Source organism: Martes martes (assembly GCF_963455335.1).
Source record: "Martes martes genome assembly, chromosome: 15".
Taxonomy (NCBI): domain Eukaryota; kingdom Metazoa; phylum Chordata; class Mammalia; order Carnivora; family Mustelidae; genus Martes; species Martes martes.
Genome location: NC_137903.1, coordinates 5,076,724 through 5,096,114, shown reverse-complemented (window position 1 = coordinate 5,096,114; position 19,391 = coordinate 5,076,724). Strand labels below are relative to the sequence as shown.

Genomic DNA, 19,391 nt, shown 5'->3' with positions numbered 1-19,391 from the left:
AGGCGAACAGCAGGGAGGCGCGCTCGGGACGACCAAGGGCGGCAGAGCTCGGTGTATTTCAAGGACCAGCAACGACCAGTGGGACTGGAGCTGAGGAAGAGGGTGGTGACAGGTAGCCAGGGGCCAAGCTTATCCGAGATCCTGGGCCAGGCGAGGAGCTCACGTTTTATTCCAGGCGCAAGGGGAAGCCTGTGAAGGATGTTAGCTGTGTGGGCAGGGAAGGGCTGGGGGGAGAGGAGAGCAGACGTGGGAACAGGAGGACGGAGGCGTGTGGGCCTGGAGGTGACAACAGCCGGGTGTGAGACATGCTGGGGGGGATCAGCAGGGCCACTGGGGTCTGGCTGAGGGCAGGGAGTGCCTGCGCAAGAGAGTAGATGGCGGTGCTGTCACGTGGGGGAAGGGGGGGCCAATCCGGGGAGGAAGGCCGTGAGCTCCGTTTCCAACGGGTTGAGTTCAAGGCCACGAGACAGGCGGTCAGGGAGGCAGTGGGGATCCTGAGGAGCCAGACCCAGGAGAGTCTGAGCTGGAGGTGCTGACGGGGTGCGAGGTGGGAATGGTGGGACCCCCTGGGAAGAGGAAAGCATACGGGGGATCTGGGAATCCCAGGATGTAAGAGCAGGCAAAGGGGCCGACAAGGCACGGCCGGGGGAGGAGGAGGGCCAGAAGGGCTGCCGTGGCTCCCAGAACAGGAGGGCGTTTCGAGGTCGCATGCCGTCATAAAGTCAACGATGTTCAGAACCGAAACGGGTTTGCCTTCGTGTAGTTGTTAACTTCTCTCCAACTAAGCCAGGTCTTCGGCAACCGGAGAACGGGAAGCACGACCGAGACCCGGCTGTGTCCACGCCCCTCCCAGGGGCCCGCGGCAAGAAACCGGCACTGACCTTGGGAACGCACCTGCTGCTCTGACTCCCAGGGAGCCCGCCACGACTGTGGGAGATGAAATCCATCCCCCCATTCCTTGACCCCCCCACCGGCTACCTAGAGGCAGCCCCGTGGCCTCACCATGCCTGTCAATAGCCCCACGTCAAGGAAAGCATGTGACCGACACACGTTTAGGGGACACAGACACAAAGCCTCACCCCAAGCCGAACCCTTTCTCGACACCGTTGCCGTGAACAGGCACCCCGTCCACAAACGACACGCGGGGCTCCTGCAGCCCGGCTCCCGAGAACCCTTCCTCCGGGCTCACATCTCCGTAGGTGCCCGCCCTCCGTCTGCGGCCTATTCTCGTCCCCAAACCTGAACTCCACCGGGAGGTTCAAGAGAACAGGTGGGCTCCAGACAGGGGGTGGAGAAGTGAAGGGGAACAGACCTGCCCTCGCCTGGGTCTGGACTCCGCACCCTCTCAGTCTTGCCCTCAATGCTCACGTCTCCCGGAGCCAGTGGCACAAAGGGCCGGGGACGCGCGTCCGAGGCTCGGCATTCAAACCCCGACTCTCCCGGCTACCCGCTCCGTGACCACAGGCAAGTTACCTAACTTCTCTGTGCTCTGCAGCCTGGTAGGCTCATCAGTACAACAGGAAAACAATGATGCGTGTTTGATGGGGCTGCTGTGAGGACCCTGGGGTGAAATGCTTCTGCGTACGGCTCAGTTAGAATTAGTTAAGGAATTAATACGCTCTGGCTCCAGGGTCGCCCACGCTCGATCCCCAGACACCTCCTCTGAGACTTGGGAGAGAGGTGGTATAAATAAATCCTGCTGTTGGGACTACTAAATAAAGAAGTCTCACACACGCACACACACGCACACACGCACACACACAGCCCTGGCCGGGACCACTTCAAACACACCCAGGAGGGAAGCCGATGCCATTGTGTTTCCCCTACAGATAAATTTCAAACCAGACAAGGGTGCCAGCCCCTCCCAGCCCTTTGTTCCGAGCTGCTCAGCCTGCAGCCCCTACCTTCCTCCCAGCCACGTATTAAAGACCCAGCATACGCCCTGTTCCCCTGGCCTGCTCCACCCACCCCTTCCAACCCAACTTGAGGTGCCCCAGAAAGCATCCGAACGTGCTCCTCCTTCCCCTACCAGGGTGGCCCGAACGAGCCCGGTTCCTCAGAACCTTGCCTGCTGTCCCCTCGAGCACCCGGGGAACTAACCCGAGTCTGGAGAGGCTGGGGGAGGGATGGGAGGTGAAGGAGGACGAGGGGAGAAGTTGCCCTTGTTTCGTCAGCTCAGGAATCAGGGGTCTGGAGGGTCTCCCGGGTGGGCGGGTTCCCAGGGAAGAGGGTGGGGGAGGGGAGCCCTGGATGAGACCAACAAGTGGAAATGTCAGAGGTGGACCTCGAGGGCAGCAAGACCCGGTGTGGATGGGGGTGGGGGGTGAGGGGGACTGGTCTGCTGCTGGGAGGCTGGGAAAGGGAAACGTGTCCCGGTGCATTCACCTTGCCCCCACCACCAAGACACAAATCACACTCACTCGGTTCCCTGCTCAAACCAACCATGGATTATCCGGGGTTAAAAGGAGGCCAGAGAGGAGAGAGGGAGGGAAGGGAGCCTGTCACAAAAACAAGACCCTTCTCCCCCCAAAGGCCTTTCAGAAATAAAATTAATGGAATGTGTCTCGGTACCATCCCAAGGGGATTGGGGGGAGGGGTGGGGGGGAATGTGGGGGCTTTTGTCCCGGCTGCCCAGCTTCTCCCACATTGATCACCATGGCAACCAAAGCCCCCTGTTGCCTAGGTGATGGCAGCCGGGTCCTGGAACCCATACCCAGCATCCAAAGCGAGAGAGGTTGTGAAGGGGGGGGGGCGGTTAGGGACAGAGGGGGGAGAATGGGGTTTCTCCTCTGGTAGCCCCAGCTTTTGTCTGAGCCCTGGGATCGGGTTTCTTCAGGAAACAATCAGAGGCCTTTGGAAAAAATACACTCAGAACCTGGCAACAGGCAGAGGGAACAAGGCCTTGCGGGGGTAGGGGGCTTACAGAGGGGGAGGCTGGTGTTGACCAAAAGGCAGACTGAGACGGGACCCTTCCCCTTTGCCCCCTCAGAGGCACAGCTCAGGTGGACAAGGCACTGGACATGGACACGGGCACCCCAGTGTGGGGCGGGTGCTGGGGACCGAAGGCCAGCCACCAGGTGGCTAGGCTCACGACCTCCTCCAAACGCCGTCTGGACCAGGGCCACCCCACCACCCAGTCCCAGCTCCTTCAGGCCTGGGGTGGGGAACCGAGGCGGGGCAGCAGTGCGGGTGGGGCTGGGGGCGTGACTTAGCCCGGAAAGGAAAGGTGCGTGCGGAGGGGACTGGACACAAACGTGGACCTAGAGAGAGCACCTGTTATTCCCCATCTCTAGGGAAAACGGGGCTGGGGCAGTAGACCAGCTGCACCGTGGAAGGCGCTTGGGCTGGATCGTCCCGCTGCCGGGGGAAGAGGATGCCAAGAGGACAGGATGCCAACAGCTTTCCTGACTCTGATGGGGCAGCGCTCTCGATAGGCCACTGTTGAGACAGAGGGCCCTCCTCTTCTCAGTCCGAGACCCGGAAGGAAGGGGCGTGATCGCCTCCCTGGACCCCTCCTACAGAGCAGTCTGTGGACACTGGCCCTTGAAGGGCTGTGATCCCACGCAAGAGCCTGGGTCTGACGGCCTCCGCCTCCCCCTTCCCGCTTCCACCCACAGCTAGGTGTGGACGTGGGAGCGCCCCGGTCCCGCGGTCTCTTCAGCTTCACCCACCACAGCCCCGCTGTCCAAGGACGTCAATGTGAGTTCCACGCCAAGTGCCGGCTGGCCACCTCCCGGGGGGCAGCGGGGTCCTACCTCCCCACCCAGTGTCCAAAGAACTAGAAATCTGTCAAGGAAGACAGAGCACCCTACCCGGTCAGGTAGGGCAGAGGTCTCTGCAGGGCAGAGACTCAAAGTCATAACTATCCTTCTTCAGCCCGGTGGTGTCTCCTCTTTGCCATGAGACTCATCTGTGTGCTCAATCCAGACCCTGACAACCACAGGTGGTGGGGAGAGGGGTCTGGTGTGGGAGTGAATGTGGTGACCGATCCAGCTGCCGCACAGGACAGTGAGGTTATGAGAACCCCTAACTGTGCCCATGTGGTCCCCGGGCTCCCCCTTCTCTCCCCTCCTCCCAGGAGGGAACCGCATGGACCCATCCAGCTCTTGGAAGGTGCCAGCACTAACCTGGAGGAAGGAGGCCTTCCAGAGGCAACCCTATGTTCCAAGATAAAAACACGCACCCCAGAGAAAGACACCACAGCCGCATCTCGGGCACGCCTGTTTGGCCTCCCCCGTCAGACCTCACTAAAGCTCTGCCTTTGCATGCTCCTCTCAAGAGCGACACCAGGTTCCTCCACGAGACTCCTGGTCCTCGGAGTGGCCAAGACTGTAAGGCCGGGATCGGGAGAACTCACGTGGACCCCTGCCCCAGCCGCTCTTCTCACCAGTGACAAGGGACAGACCAGACAGGCCCAAGCCGAGACAGTGCAGACCAGAGCCCTTTCCCTCCAAGGGCTGGTTTCTGCCCCAGCCCTCCCCCACCCATCTGAGGCTCCTGACGCTCCCCCAGCCAGTCCCCGGGCAGTCCCCAGCAGTGGACAAGCCCTCCATCCCAGGAGGCCGTGCTGGATTTCCCCATCACAAGAAGAATCAAGGCAAGAAAGGCCAGGAACAGCCCCAGGCCCTAGACCAAAAATGGGCTGGACATGTGCTCCCCCTGCCGCCCCATTCCTGCACGTGAAAAGGGTCCCAGTGTCCCTGGGTGAGACCAGAGGGAGCAGCTGGATCTCAGAGGGCTGAGGAGGAGGAAAGGGCCGGCCTGGGGAGCCCCCCCACCCCCACGAACCAGGCACTCTCCCAGGACAGCCCCAGACATGAGCTCACCATCTTTCCAGCCCCAGGGCGGGGCAGGACCCTTCTCCTCCCTGGGCTGAAAAGCAGGGACGGCTGTGCCTGAGTCCCCGTGGCGACCGCGCTTCCAGGCAGATGCGCAGGGCCGGACCCTGGAGCTAGGAGCCCCGCTGGGGAGAGCCCACACACCGGGCTCCCGGCCAGGACACCTGAGGCTGCATTCTCACGGAAGAGGAGCTGGGGGAGCCAGAGCCAGGCGCTCCTCCTCTACTTCCTCAGTTTTCCTCCATCTAAGGCAGGGGTGATGTGAGCACCCTCCCATATCCACAGACACACTGACACGCAGACACACATACACCCACACTCCTAGCCCCCTTTGAAACCTGGACGGGCTCCTGCCTGCCCCACCCAGCTCCACCCACCCCGGCCAGGCAGGTTCTGCAGAGACCTGCTTGGCTTCCTCTCCGGCTCCCCCACCCCCAACCCCGCTCCCAGAAAGTCTCTGTCCCCCAACACACCAGGCACCCGCACCCCAGCACCCCGTTCCCTAGCCTCAGCCAGCAGAGAAGGGTACACTGGGCCGGGGGAGGGTAGGCTGCAGAAAGGGTGAGTAATCACTCTGGCATCTGTCCCAGGTTGGGGGCCAGAGGGGAGACAGGGTGCCAGGCGCGGGGAGAAGGGAGCCAGGGCTTCTAGGTGCCCGGATTCCCGGTTTCATTTCCACCCAACGGGCTGGCCCCACAACTCCCACCCGCCAGGCTCCAAACTTCTTCCTCCCTCCCTCGGCTGGGGCGAAGGACTGGCCCCTACCTGCCCAGCAGGTGAGCTGTGGGAGAGCCAAGAAGGAAAACAGGCACCTCGAGTTGTCCTCAGGGACAGGAGAAGGCTGAGGGAGGTGAGCGGGCTGCTCACAGATCAGCTCCTGTGCGCTCCGCAGCCCCAGCCTTGCGGAACACAAAATGCCTCTCTTCAACGCCTACCGTCTCGGGTAGGCCCCCCGTGACCCTGACTCCAGGAGGCCCCCAGCCTGCTCGCCCAGCCTCTGCCATGGAGTAGGAGGTGGCAAGCGGCTACTTGGGGAGGGGAATCCAGCGGACCTCGGGCTGACATGTGGTGGGGGAGCTGGGAGCGAGGGCCACAGACTACGGAAGCTGGTTTGTATGGGAGAAGCAGCAGGGTGGGCCTACGGGTGTGATGCAGCGGGACAGAGGGCGCGGGTGGCAGGCCTGGCTCTCCCCACTCTGGAAACCTTCCCCTCACACTTCAGCCCAGGGGCCGAGATCTGGCAAGCGACCCAGCTCCTGCACAGGAAAACCAGGCCAGCTGACAGGCCCACGAAGCAACCGACCTCCACCATCTTGACTAAGTCACCACCCGAGGTCTCCCTCTTCCGAAGGAGCCGGGATCAGGAGAACTCACGTGGGCCCCAGCCCTTCTATCTGCCACCTCCTGTCCTGGAGCAAAGCACGTGACAAAACAGAGTGTCTCTGTTCACACTCGGTTGTTTTTTAAGTTACCGCATTCACACCTCGGGCTCCGCACCTGCTCCCGTCCAACCCCCAGTTACCCTAAAAAGCCAGAGGCCCCTCCCCAGACTCACACTATCTTCTGCCCAGGGTCGGGGAGCCAGGAGCCCTCTGGTGAGAGTGGAGGTCCGAGGGATATTTTGGGGGTTGCTGGAAAACACTACAGACAACAAGGGCCAGGCCCCTCCCAATCACAGACAAGACCCCACGGGCTGGAGCGGCCAGCGCCCGCCACGTGTAAAGGGGCCCACAGAGAGGAAGAGGCCGGCCCCTGGACAGGCTCTGCCCAGGCTGCAGCCCTGCCCCCGGCTCGTGACCAGGAGGTGCTCCTCTTCCAGGAGACTCCCCTAGGCCCAGCCTCAGACGCAGCCGTCTCTCCTCGAGCTGACACGGAAACTCATGTCCACCTTGCAGGAGACAGGCCAGCTATTCAAGTTCAAGATTAAAGGCCATAATGAGCAAGTCAGATTCCACCGGAAGGAGGCAGGGGCAGGCGGGAGGGGCGCTGTGGAAAACGGAAGAGCCGCGAGGTGTGGCGGACACAGCACAGCCTCTCGGGGGCACGCCGCTCACCGTCTCTAAACCTCAGTTTTCAGGCCGGTAGAATGGAGGAATGGCACCTACTTCAGAAGGTTAAGAGTTTTCCACAAAATAACGTACACAGGACCTCACGGAGTCAGGAGCAATGAGGCGTTAGTTCCCACCGCTTCGTCCTTTACAGGGTGCACCTGCCATCGTCTCACCTCCGGTTCCCATGGCCTCCTTGTGAGAAGACCCCAGCCAGAATAAGACGGAATCACCTCCGGCTAGAGCGCTGGCCCCAGCCCCCGGGGACCCCGACCCCACCCTAATTCCACCACAGCCAAGCACTGACGGAGAGAGCAGCCAGAACCCCTCTTCCCGGTCTCTGTCTCCTTCCTGAGAGGCAGAGACCGGGCCCGGGCTCCAGTCACCCCCCCCCTCCACTCTCCCATAGGTGCTAAGCCCGGCTGTGTATGCAGTGGCTGGGGAAGGGGACCCCAAGTCTTCCATCCCCCCCCCCAGCCCCCAGCTTCTCCCTCCTCTCCCCTCACGGCCCACCCTGATTACCAGGAGGTCCTTGGCTCCGCTGATTCCAACCTGCTTCTCCCAAACCCGTTCCCAACTGTCCTGTCTGTAATTACCAGCCTCGCCGGGGCACCAGACAGACACAGTAACACCTCATTTCCAAAGGGCCCCACCACACAAGGTCTCTGCCTCCTACTCCGAACCAAGCAGCGTGGAGCAAGGGACGGAAAGATTCTCCTCGACCCGCCTCATTTCTCTCCGGATTACAGGAGGGCTGCCTGGGTCAGGTCACCAGGAGGCGGGCTAGAGCAGGGAAGGCTGGGGTGGGGTGGGGGGGGGCCTGCAGTGGGCGAGGGGGTGTTTTGAGTAGGATCACGCCCAGGCTTTTCCCTCACCTCCGCTACTAAAACCTCCCCGTGAACAAGGCTCCCAACCTGGAGACGGTGAGAGAAGAAATGTCAGGTCAATTCAGAGATGGGGGAAGTTGACGTCCGGTAGAGCTGAAGGACAGGAACCCACAGGGATGAGGGCAGATATGAACAGGAGGGAACCACCTGGGAAAGACGAGGAAAGGGCAAGAAAGTCCCATCCTCCACGCAGGCCCTGAGAAGCAGCAACAGGATCCCAGACCCTCCCTCCCTATTCCCTCCGACGCCACCAACCTCAGGGGACTTCCTTTTACAGGCAGGGAAACTGAGGCCAGATCCCCACCCTAACCTAAGATCCAACAGTATCATGCTGTGTACCGCTCACCGACACCCCCAGTCCTTCCGGCACACATAGCCTGGACATGCGGAGCCCCCTGCGGGCCCCGCCCCGTCTGCCCAGCTCATACTATCCATCCTGCTAAGGTCCATCCACACCATGGAATACGATTCAGCCATGAAAAGGACTGAGGTTCTGACGCCTGTTCTCACAGGGAGGAACCTTGAAGAGCAGGTGCTCAGGGAAGGCAGGCAGACAGAAGAGGTCACACGTTGCATAATTTCATTTCTATGAAACATCCTGAACAGGTAAATGTTCTGAATGAATGAAGACCGGCGGTTGCCAGGGGCAGGCGTGCAACTGCTTTGTAGGGACGAGTTTCCTTCCGGTGGGGAGGAAAAGCTTTCAGACAGAGGCCAGGCTTGCACAACACTGCCAATATACTAAACGCCAACGCGCACTTTAAAATGGTTAATTTCGGGCGCCTGGGTGGCTCAGTGGGTTAAAGCCTCTGCCTTCAGCTCAGGTCATGATCCTGGGGTCCTGGGATCGAGCTCCACATCGGGCTCTCTGCTCAGCGGGGAGCCCGCTTCCCTTCCTCTCTCTCTCTCTGCCTGCCTCTCTACTTGTGATCTCTGCCTGTCAAATAAATAAATAAAATCTTTAAAAAAATAAAATAAATAAAATGGCTAATTTCAGGGGTACCTGGGCGGCTCCATCCGCGAAGCATCCAGGTCACGATCTCAGGGTCCTGGGATCCAGCCCCGCATCGGGCTTCCTGCTCAGCAGGGAGCCTGCGTCTCCCTCTCCCTCTACTACTTATGCGCTCTAGCTCTTGCTATCTCTATCAAATAAAATTTTTTTAAATGGTTAATTTATGTTATGTGAGTTTCACCTGTTTAAAAAAACAGCCAGCAAACGGCACATCTCCTCCCTGGGCCTTCCCGGACACCCACCGCAGGGCCGAGCACTCCGGTTCCAGGCTCCGGTGGCCTCCGGAACACACCTCCACACAGCACTCACCGGGCTGCAGAGGCTCGACGTGTTTCCGCACGTCTCCCTGTGAAAGCCCGTTTCATCCGCCCCTCTCTCCCCGGCGCTTCCCACGGCGCCGGGCAGACAGCGGGCAGTGCCCAACATGGTCTGCCAGGAGAGCCAGACCAACGCCTCGCTCTGCTCCCCAACCCAGTGCTGCCCCCCATCATGATCAGCGAGACCCCGAACCACTCAGCTCACGGGCACCAAGCGCTCCCTAGGAGCCAGGCGCCGTGCGGGGCTCGCTCCCCATGCCTTCACTTAGCCCTCATAAACCGAAGAGGTAGGGTGTACTATTAACTCCGTTTTACAGGTGAGGCTTCAAAAAGTTACCTCCTCTGTCTGAGGTCTCAGAACCAGGAAGGGGCAAAACCGAGAAGGCAGAAGCAAGCCGAAAGCCAGGCAAGGATGCCACCGGGAAGCCTGGGGTTCCTGCAGAAACGCCCCATCTGGGGTTGGAGGACAGTGTCCAGGACACCCAACAGGCTAAAGAATGGGGTTTAAGAACTTGCCCCACATTAGGGCACCATGAAGGACTAGTTCCAACCAGTGCCGTGAGGGTGTAGGGAGCTGCTGGGGGCAGAAGGTGCAACAGAGCAGAGAGGAGTCCCTAAAACTCAGAGGGGAGGAGGAGAGTCCCAGAGCTCATCCCTCTTCTCCCCCAAAGCTTCTGGTAGCCAAGGACACACCCCCCTCTCTAACCAGAAGGGCCTCTGGGAAGCCAGATAAACAGATAAAAGTCTGTCCTGCTCTAGGGCCAGGAAAGGGGGCCCTTCCTCAGACTCTGAAGGAGCAGAATTTGCTGAGGGCCACACCAGAGAGGCCTGTCTTGGTGGAATGACCAGGCAGGAGCAAGACAATGGGGCAGGAGGAGCCAATGTGGCCACTGGTCCCAAAGACGGCCCCTCCCAGCCTCTGAGCACAACACCGCCTCCTTGGGAGAACGCCCCACCGGCACGGTAGAGAGCCAGAACCCCCCATCCTAGATTCAAGAGCCTTGCTCACCATAGGAGCCCGCCCCGTCAGGTGTCCGGCTTGGGGGTATCACGCATCTGGTCCTTCCTGCTCTGCCCGCAGCCCTAGTCCCAACATGTTCTAACTCCCACTACCCTTATCCCCGAGTCTTAGGGAAGCCGGGGAGCCCTGGGGACTAGAGAGAGAACATTCCAATGGTACATGCACTTTAGGGACTCAGACATTCCAATATTGTAGTTCCTCAGAGACCCTGATAAACTTGCATGGTCACCACCTTGGCCCCTAAAACTGGGAAGCTCGCCCTCACCCCTGCGGGCGACAGGACAGCGTCTGGGAGGGCAGGGCAGAACAAAGCGTGCAAGATCAGCCCCTTCCCTTCACCCCAAAAGAGAAAGGAAAAGAGACAGGAGAGGCAAAGGGGGTACACACTGCTTCCGTGGGGAGAGGTACACCCACTTCCCGGACAGTGGTGACCTCCCGCCACACCTCCAAGGGGTGCCCACTCTCTCTCTCCCCAACACACATTCACCCCCTCACTGCCTCAGCTCCTGGTCCTCACCCTCGGACCGGGCCCCAGACCACAGCCCCACCCCAGCCACGCTCCTCACCAGGGAAAACTAAGGGATCCACACAGACGCAGCTGCAGAAACTCTTGAGGGACCCCCGTCCCCCCACCCCAGGCTCCCTGGAGCTCCCATGCCACCTTCTCAACCCCATGGACAGACCCCCTGTTCTACACCCCGCTGTTCATCCCTCCAGCAGGCTGTCGGCTCTGGCCTCCTCTGACCTCCACCCTGTACCAAAATCCCAGGTCCTCAGGAACTGTAGGGTCTTGGAGGCAGGGCAGAGTTGGTGGGCTCTGAAGTCAAGGACTCCACGGCAGGGCGCTTTCCAAGACAACTGTGGCTGAGCCTGGGCCCCGGAGAGCCAAGAATGTGGTGAGGGAGGCCCCTCTTCCTTCTCTCCCTGACCCCTCCAGGGCCTACGATTCCTCTAGGACTACAGCCAGAACCCCTGCTCTCTATGCCCCACAATACACGCCCTTTTCTAGAAAAACCCACCTCCCCAAACAGGCACCTCTTAAGACAGCCCACTCACTCCCACTTGCCGGGCTCGGATACTTAAAGCTCTCCCCTCGCACCCCGGAGAAAGCCACATCCGAGAAGCTTCAGAAGCATCCAGACAGCTGTCCCTTCGGGCTTTCTCCCAGGAAAATGTGCCTGCAGAGGCAAGAGGATATACCCCCAAAACACAGTCAGAAACCCACACACGCCTAAGACAGTACCCAGACTGCTACGTACCCATCAAGGCAGGGTCCACACAAGAGAACGGATTCGCTCGGCCCCCTTCCGCTGCACAGGTGCACGCACACCTACCCAGGTGTGCCCCATTCTGCTCTCACACACCCACCTTCCTCAGTACCTACACCCTTCTTTCCCAGAAACCCCTGTGCAGTTCACACACAGAGACACACGCCCCTTCCCCCGAGTATCCACATAAATGCACAGCCAGGCACAGGCCGATCCGTGGTCCGCTGCTCTCCGGGTGCACACACCGCCACAGAAAAACGCCGACACCTCCAGACCCAGGGGCCCACCTGCAGGAACACGCAGCACATCCCGGCGCGCGCGCACACGCACACTCACACACACACAATCACGCACACTGAGCCTCCACCGATGCTTGAAGACTCACTAATGCAGAGCCCCCAGGCCCCCCAAATGGGGCCATCTGAGTGGGCAGAGGGTCGCCGGCGCCTGTCCCTGGGCCCCCGTACACGGCGCCCGCCAGCCCCGGCCTCGAGCAACACACGCCCCCTCTGCTCTCCTCGGCCCGTCCCCAGACTCGCCACTACTACACCCCGAATGCGTACCTGCCCCGGCCCTCCCACCCTCCTGAAGGTGTGTCTGCACCCCTAAACACCTCCCCCCTCCAGTACCTCCAGACTCCGAGCCTTGCACTGCCTCTCCCCCCACCTCCAACACACACTCCCGGTCTCCGGCTTCAACCGGCTCCCCCGGGATCGTCAAGGCCCCCGCCGGGGCCCCGGGCCCAGGAAAGTCCCTGGTTCTCCAGGCCCAGGCTCCGCCCCCTCCCCACGAGCCCCCGGCCGTCCGCAAAGTTGGGGGGGGCACTCCGCCGTGCAGTGGGAAAACGGACCGGAAGGGGGGTGCCCCGAGCCCCCGCCCCGTCCCCCAGCAGCCATCCCGCCCGCCCAGGGGCCGGGCACCCCCTGGCCCCCGCACGATCGTCCTCCTTTCCTGTTTCTCGTCCTCCTTTCTTTTTCTGGCAAACTTTGCCCGCGCCCCCGCGGCCCGGCACTCACCGCCGCCGCCGAGTGCCGGTGGGCTCGGCCCGGCGCCTTTGTATCCGCAGCGCTCCGGGTCGCGGCGAACTCCGTGCTCGCGGACGGGCAGCGCGGGCGAGGGCGGCGCGGAGGGGGCTCCGGAGCCGGCCACCCCCTCTGCGTCCCAGACCGCTGCCTGTCCCCCTCGGGGCCCCGGGGGCAGGGGCCGGGGGATGGGGGCGCTCAGGCTCCCATGGCGGGGCCCAGGAGCACGGAACCGGGGGCCGGGAATCGCACCGGAGCCGCCGGCGGAGCTGGGAGGGGACGGGCAGGGGAGCGGGCGGGGGGCAGGGGCGGGGGGCGCGCGCTCCCGGGCGCCGCCTCCTGGCTGTTCCCGCCGCCGCGCCCCTCCCGCCGCCGCGCCCATTGTCTGCGGCCCGGCTCTTCCCGGAGCCGCCGCTCCCCGGCCGGCGGGCCGCCCCGGATGCGCGGGGCCCTCCCGACCCCGGAGGAAGGCCGCGGCCTGGCGACCCCTGCCCCGAGCGGTGACCCGGGAGGCCTCCATCCCCGGCCAAGGCCCAGCCACAGCCCCTCCCTCCCGGGGCGCCTTTTCCCGACCCGCCGGTGAGAGACCGAGCCCCCGGGACCCCCGGGGATGGAGGTGTGCGTTCTTGCGGGCCACAGACCCGGCGACACAGAGTCCAATCCGGGACGTGGGAAGATTGATTTCCTCCCCCACCCCCCCAGGGCTGCGAGAAGGGAGAGTAATTTCTGATTTTAATTAGTGGCAGGAGACGCCCCCCGCTTCCCGTGCATACGGGGATTTCCCTGACACCAGCACCACCGCATCCCACCCCCCCTTCCAAAAATAATTTAATTACTCGGTGTTCTAGCTGCGAGCGGCGACCGCCCAGTCAGTATGGGACGCTCCCTCATTAACACTTTTTTCCTCCCCTCTGGTTTGAGCGTAGGGATTAATTACAAAGGGAACCCTGCCCTGGGGGAGCGAGGGCGGGGGAGGCGCGGGGACAGGGAACTTGGATGTAGGGGAGAGGGGTGCTCCTCCCAGGAAACCTCCAAAGGCCTATCAGGTCCTTAAGCCCAATCACACAAGCTCTGGACCCTGGGGGATTCAGATACCTTGGAGCTGGGGGTAGTAGACAGAGATTGTAGGTATCACAAAATATCCCACACAATTGGGGCATTTCTGCCTTGGAGCATTTCAAGGAACCAGTTGGCCTTCATGAAGTGGGCCAGGAGCTCCGAACCCACCAAGAATCTCCCCCATCATAAAAATCTGGGTTGTGGGAAGTCCCTATTCCCTTTGGAGTGAGCAAAAGCTTTAAGTATTATTATATTATCCTATTACTGCTACTCAACCCTGCGCTTACCTAGAACAGTAATATTTCAAAAGCACCTTCGCGTGCTTCTCCCTCGAGCGTCCTCTCAGCATATCAACATCTTCGGACTTCCAGTCCTGATATCTTCTCACCCAACCCTGTGATTAAGAAGTCCCAAAGAAAGAAGTTTCTCAGCCTCAGTTCCTCACTTATTTGGGATTTCTGCTCCTCCCTGATGAGATTTTTTTTCTCTGACACTGAAGCTTATCCGTCACGGTTGCCCATTCTAACCTAACCAAGGTTAGAGGACAGAGCCACCTTTCTCTGCACTGCTAGCGCTCAAAGATGGAAGACCTTGGGGAAGACGCACCCTCTTCTTAGCCCTTGCCTCTCCTCACCACCGCCTCCCCATCCCACGCCACGCGTGAGCAAGTGACTCAGTACCAAGACTGCATGCCATATGCAGGATCATCATTCTGGTACCCAAGTCCCTGTGCGAGTCCAGGTGCTCGGGGCCTGTCACGCGCACGGCACCAGGCTGCACCCGCGGTCCTGGCGCTGTATGAGGGACACGTGGCTGAAGAGCTGGGAAAGGGAAAGTGAGGCCGAGCCGGTGTAGGGGCTCCCAGCCTGGCCCCAAGCACGCCCCCAGTGCGAAGCAACGGGTGGATAATTTGACCCAGTGTTGAGGCTGCGCTAGCTTCAGCATGAATATGTTCGTATGACGGTAGCCTATTTCACAAGCCTCAAAAAGGCCCAAAGAATCGGAAACAGGGAATTACAGATCATTCTGTGCACGGGCCCCAGCTACAGCCAAAACCTAAGTCGGGATGTCAACAGATCGAGCTTCAGCCGGAATAAACTCGGGCTCTCCTTTCTCCTCTGCAAGGGCGAGGTTCGAGGCTTCCAATTCTACCTCTGCATCGAAAGCCCCGGCTCCCACAGGGGAGGCCCAACATTCAGTCTAAGCAGTGTGATGTGTCCCACGTGGCCCTTCTCTGCGCTATGTTCCGGGCTCACCCCTGGAATGGAAACCCATTTGGATTCACAGAGGGAAGAAGTGGAGAGCCACAGAGGAGGTCTGTGTATCCTCCTGGGGCCCAAGGGACCTAGCCTAACTCTAGGAGGGAAGAGCACACTGAGGTGACATCCAGCTGGAATTTTCCCAAGGGGCCCAACCCACAGTGACAGAGGGAGGTCAGGAGCCAGAAGGACAATAGAGTGGAACAGATGATGATGATTATTATTATCAACAACTTCAAAAGCACAGCTCCTAGCTTTGAGGACGTGGGCAGCTTTCTTAATTTCTTCCGGGCTCAATTCCTGTTCATAGAAAATGGGACGAATAAGGTAACAGAAGGAACCCCCTCCATATCCACATCATGCCCCTGTCAATTCTCAAACTTCCCCTCTTTGTTATGTAGCTTACAAGATTGTTAGTGCTTTCTAGAATCTTGCTCAAGGAAGGGGCTCCTACCCAAACCAGAGCCCTCAGCAGAAGTTCTTTCGGCCCCTCCTCCCGTCATGGGCCTCAGGCAGTTGGGACGGATAGAACAGGCTGACCAGAGGCCTCTCAGGAGCCGTGAAGTCTGCATGTCCAGGGAGGATACCCAGAGGCTCCTGCCATGGCCACGGACACTCTCTAAAGGGAAGTCCCAGCTGCGGGAAGGGCCCGCTTCCGGTGAGGCCGAAGCTCTTCCCGGAAGTCAGGCACAGACCACGGTGGCGAATGTCAGGTCTTCCACTCTGGTGAGAAGCAGGGCCCTTCCCCAGCACCACTGTTGAGAAAGGGGTATCTTTAGGACCTTGCTTAAAGGCAAGCTTCCCATCCTAGCAGGATGGCCGTCAGAGCCTTTCGCCGTTGAGCGATGAGCCATTTCAGCCAGCTCCCAGGTTCAGTGACCCCAGCAATGCCCACATCCTAGCCAGAACCATCACCTTCTTGGAGCCCTGCTGATAAAACCGGGCACAGTTCTATCTCCCGGGATAATTAGAGCTCTTTCACGAGCACCCACTTTCCTAGAAAGGCAACTCTCAGTGCTTACAAAAGTATTTCTGGTTCCAGTCCATACTGTGAAACAGCTGGATTTTTTTTTTTTTTTCACTTTTATCGAGAAAGGGAACAAAACAGCAAAACATCTTAACTGGTTAAAAACTCCGTGATATCATAGGGTCGTTGCGAGATGTCTCTCCTCTTCCCTAAGCTACTGGTGTCTTTGGGAACAAGGACTGAGCCTCATTCATTGCTACATGGATGGCACATAAGTCACTGAGTTGTTTGTTCCCTTCCCTTCTAACTTCCTTCTCTTTCTCTAGTTCTCACCTGTCCCAAACCTTTACTGTCCCCTATCATCCAACCTTTATCAAGTGCAAGGTTCCTCAAACCCCATCCTGTTATCACCAATCTAAAAAGTTACCTACAATTAAACCAGTGGTTCTCAACCTTGACTGCAGATTTTAATCACCTGGGAAGCTCTGAAAACATACCAATGCCCAGGACCCATCCCAGCGTAATTAAACCAGAAATTTCTGAGGTGCACCCAACTATTGACTTTTTTTTTTTTTTTTGAGTTATCTCAGTGATTCTACCGTGAGAACCTCTGAATCAAACTCTTTCTGATCCCTTTCCTCCTTCCTTGGCAGAATGAAAGCCCCACGTCCCTTGCCAAGGATGACCTTCCCCAGGTTTGCCTTAGATACTGTCCCTTCTTGCATCCACCTGTCCCCCCCCCCCACCACCGCTGTCTCTCCTGTGTCTCACTTGGGCCTCCTGGCCCATCCCTGCCTAGCTGGCAGAACAACATCAGATTACCCCCTCCCCCCCAGGCTCCCTTTGCTGCAGCCCTCCCTCTTCTCTCCTTCTCATCGAACCCTCTGGAAGGAGTAGATTCCTCGTCACCACCCGCCCTCCTCCCTTTGCTCCTTGGCTTCCTGCTTTTCACCCAACCTCTCAATCTCTCCTCCTCCTGACTTCAGACACTGATATTTCCCAGGATTCAGCCTTTGGCCCCTTTACGGCTCACCTTACAGGCTCTTCCAAAGTACTGTCAATGTCTTTCTCGTGCCTTCCATCAGCGCTTACTTATTCCTGCTCCTAAATCCAGATCCCTTTTCTGAGCATCAAACTCATATTTCCAGTACCCTGTTGGACATTTTAACTTGGCTCTTCTTTGGGGGTAATAGGATAAAGGGAACACATGGTCTTCCCCCACCGCCCTCCATGCCCTTGGCTTATTCAGACCTCTGTCACTTCCAAACTTGTGTTGTTCCCTTCCAATGTACCTTCCCCTCCATGGCCAGCGTGCTTTCTCTGAGAAAGAGAAATCAGATGGTCATTCCCTTGCCTCAAACAATCCAATGGTTCCCCACGATGAAGTCAAAACTTCTTGGCACTCTGTGTAAGGGCCTCGAGTACCCGACTCACTCTGCCCTCCAGCCCTCTGTCCTGTTACTCCTGTGCACTCAAAGCCCAAGCCTTCAACACGCAGATATTCAAACTAGCCTCATGTGTGGGTTGTTTTGCCAACTTGGGATGCTGCTACTGGTTACTGCCTCCCTCTACATTCAAGTGGTGTTTCCTGGGCCTGAAATGTCTTCCCCCCACCTTCTCTCTGCTCAGAAATGTCTGTCCCTCCCCCAAGACTCAGCTGTGGTCTCCTCTTTGAGGCCTCCCAATGTTCCCAAGCAAAGTTAGATGCCCCTCCCCCAAAGGGCCTCCTTTGTGTTTCCAGAGCTCTGCATTTTATGACATTGTATGGTAATTTCTTATTTACATATCCATCTGCCCAGCTGGTCTGTGAGTTTCTGAAGTGGGAGAAACAGTGCTTTATTTATTTTCTAAACGCAGAACTTCGCTCGGTGAACGGCACAAGACAGTAAATGTTTGTCTAGTGGAACAGAACAGAGGAGAAGAGCCTGAGAGGAAATAAACTGTGGAATATTTGGTGTTAAAGGAATCTACTTGTAAGTCATAAAATAATAACATTTTGAGACTGGAAGAGATCGTTCTCTATTTTACAGATGAGGAAAGGATGCAGAGGACGTAACACATTGCCCCCAAATCAAACAGGAAGTTAGTGGTAACACCAGAGCTAGAACCTAGGTCTCCTGATTTTTTTTTTTTTTTTTAAGATAGAGAGAGGAATGGGGAGGGGCAGAGGGAGAGGGAGAGAGAGAATCTTAAGCAGGCTTCATACCCAGCACAGAGCCTGATGCAGGGATTAAGCTCACCACCCTGAGATCATGACCTGAGCCAGAATCAAGAGTTGGACCCTTAACCAACTGACCCCCCAAGCACCCTAGGTCTCCTGACTTCTCATTCAGTAGTCTGTCAACTGCACTATATTAACTGAGCAACAATCATTTCATTTGAAATAAAGACACAAGGCAGTCACTCTTAGCTTTTTGTGGACTGTCGCTGTCTTTGACACTTTAATGAAAGCTATAAGTTTCCCCCAGGAAAAACACACATAGAATTTTACATCCATTTTCAGGGGGTACAGGGAGTTAGTCCCTGTGTGAAAGATGGTGGGAAGGTAGAAGAATCTAGAAGTGGCAAGACAGAAGGCTAATGCAGTAGTTGAGGGGAGAGAGAGAGAGAAAGAGGGAGAGCACAAGAATGAGAACAAGCATGTGCTGGGTTCAAGACCGGGGGAGAGAAAGGAAAGTTCAAATTTGAGAGGTGACCTGTGGGTGGGATGGTTAGAGTTGAGGAACAAAGAGGCATTTAAGATGACTCAGAGGCTTCTGGTATAGATATTAAGGAAAATGGTGATGCCATACATCAAATTATGGGCTACTGAGAGTGAGTACGTTTGAAGGCAGATAATGTGGTTGATTTGACAGGTGTCTTAGCTATCTGCAGGCCATCAGGGTGGGGATGTCCATAGGAAGCTGCCAATAACACAAGCACCTTCCACATCTTCTGCTGCCACTCTTCCTCTGACCATCTGGATAATCCATTCTCTCCTGATCCAAACACCTACTTTCTGGTCCCTATCCCCTTTGCTCATCCTATTCCCTCAACATGGTGTGCCTTCCAACCACCATCACCCCGATCCAGTTCAAATGATATTTTCTCTATTCTTTTTATAGAGAATGTGGTCTGTTTAAAAACATAAAACAAAACAAAACAGAAAAAAACAATCACCCTGAAGCCTCTCTTCCTGGTCATTCGCAGTTTTACACTTTTCCAAGGAGTATTCATTATTAATTAAGCCATGGTTCAGCATCCCAGGTTGGGGATCACCAAATGTCCAGGTCCCCTTTCACCACCCTGAGAGAAAGATGGAGGAGAGAGGAGAGGTGAGTGGAGCCAGTTCAGATCTTTCCAGGAAATGTGTCTTGTGCCCAGCAGTTGTCCCAGGTTTACACCCAGGATGTGGGGCACAAGGACTTGTACTCATGCTGGTACATTCACACACAGAGACATCACCCCTTTAGCAGTCACTGCATTCTCTCATCAGGGAAGTCCACGTAGTTCTGCCAGAAGTTCCTTGTCTGGTTCTGGTTGGGGAAGTGGCTGTCAAAAGGGGAAGTCTGGTGGTTCTTGATTTTGGTCTTGATGTCTTCTGCCATGGCACTGACTCTAAAGACACCCTTGCAGCCCCTTGCAGCTCAGTGTGACCCTCAGCAAGGATGCCAGGGTCAGACCAGAGCAGAATTAAGACCTGATATTTTCTCT

The 19,391-nt window shown here is 57.9% G+C and overlaps 1 pseudogene across 1 annotated transcript; it reads right to left on the bottom strand.

Annotated features, from left to right (window-relative positions):
* Positions 1-19,027: 19,027 nt before the first annotated feature.
* Positions 19,028-19,285, bottom strand: LOC308356074 (cytochrome c oxidase subunit 6B1-like; annotated as a pseudogene). Its single transcript has one exon. The product of its transcript is annotated as a cytochrome c oxidase subunit 6B1-like (transcript).
* Positions 19,286-19,391: the final 106 nt, after the last annotated feature.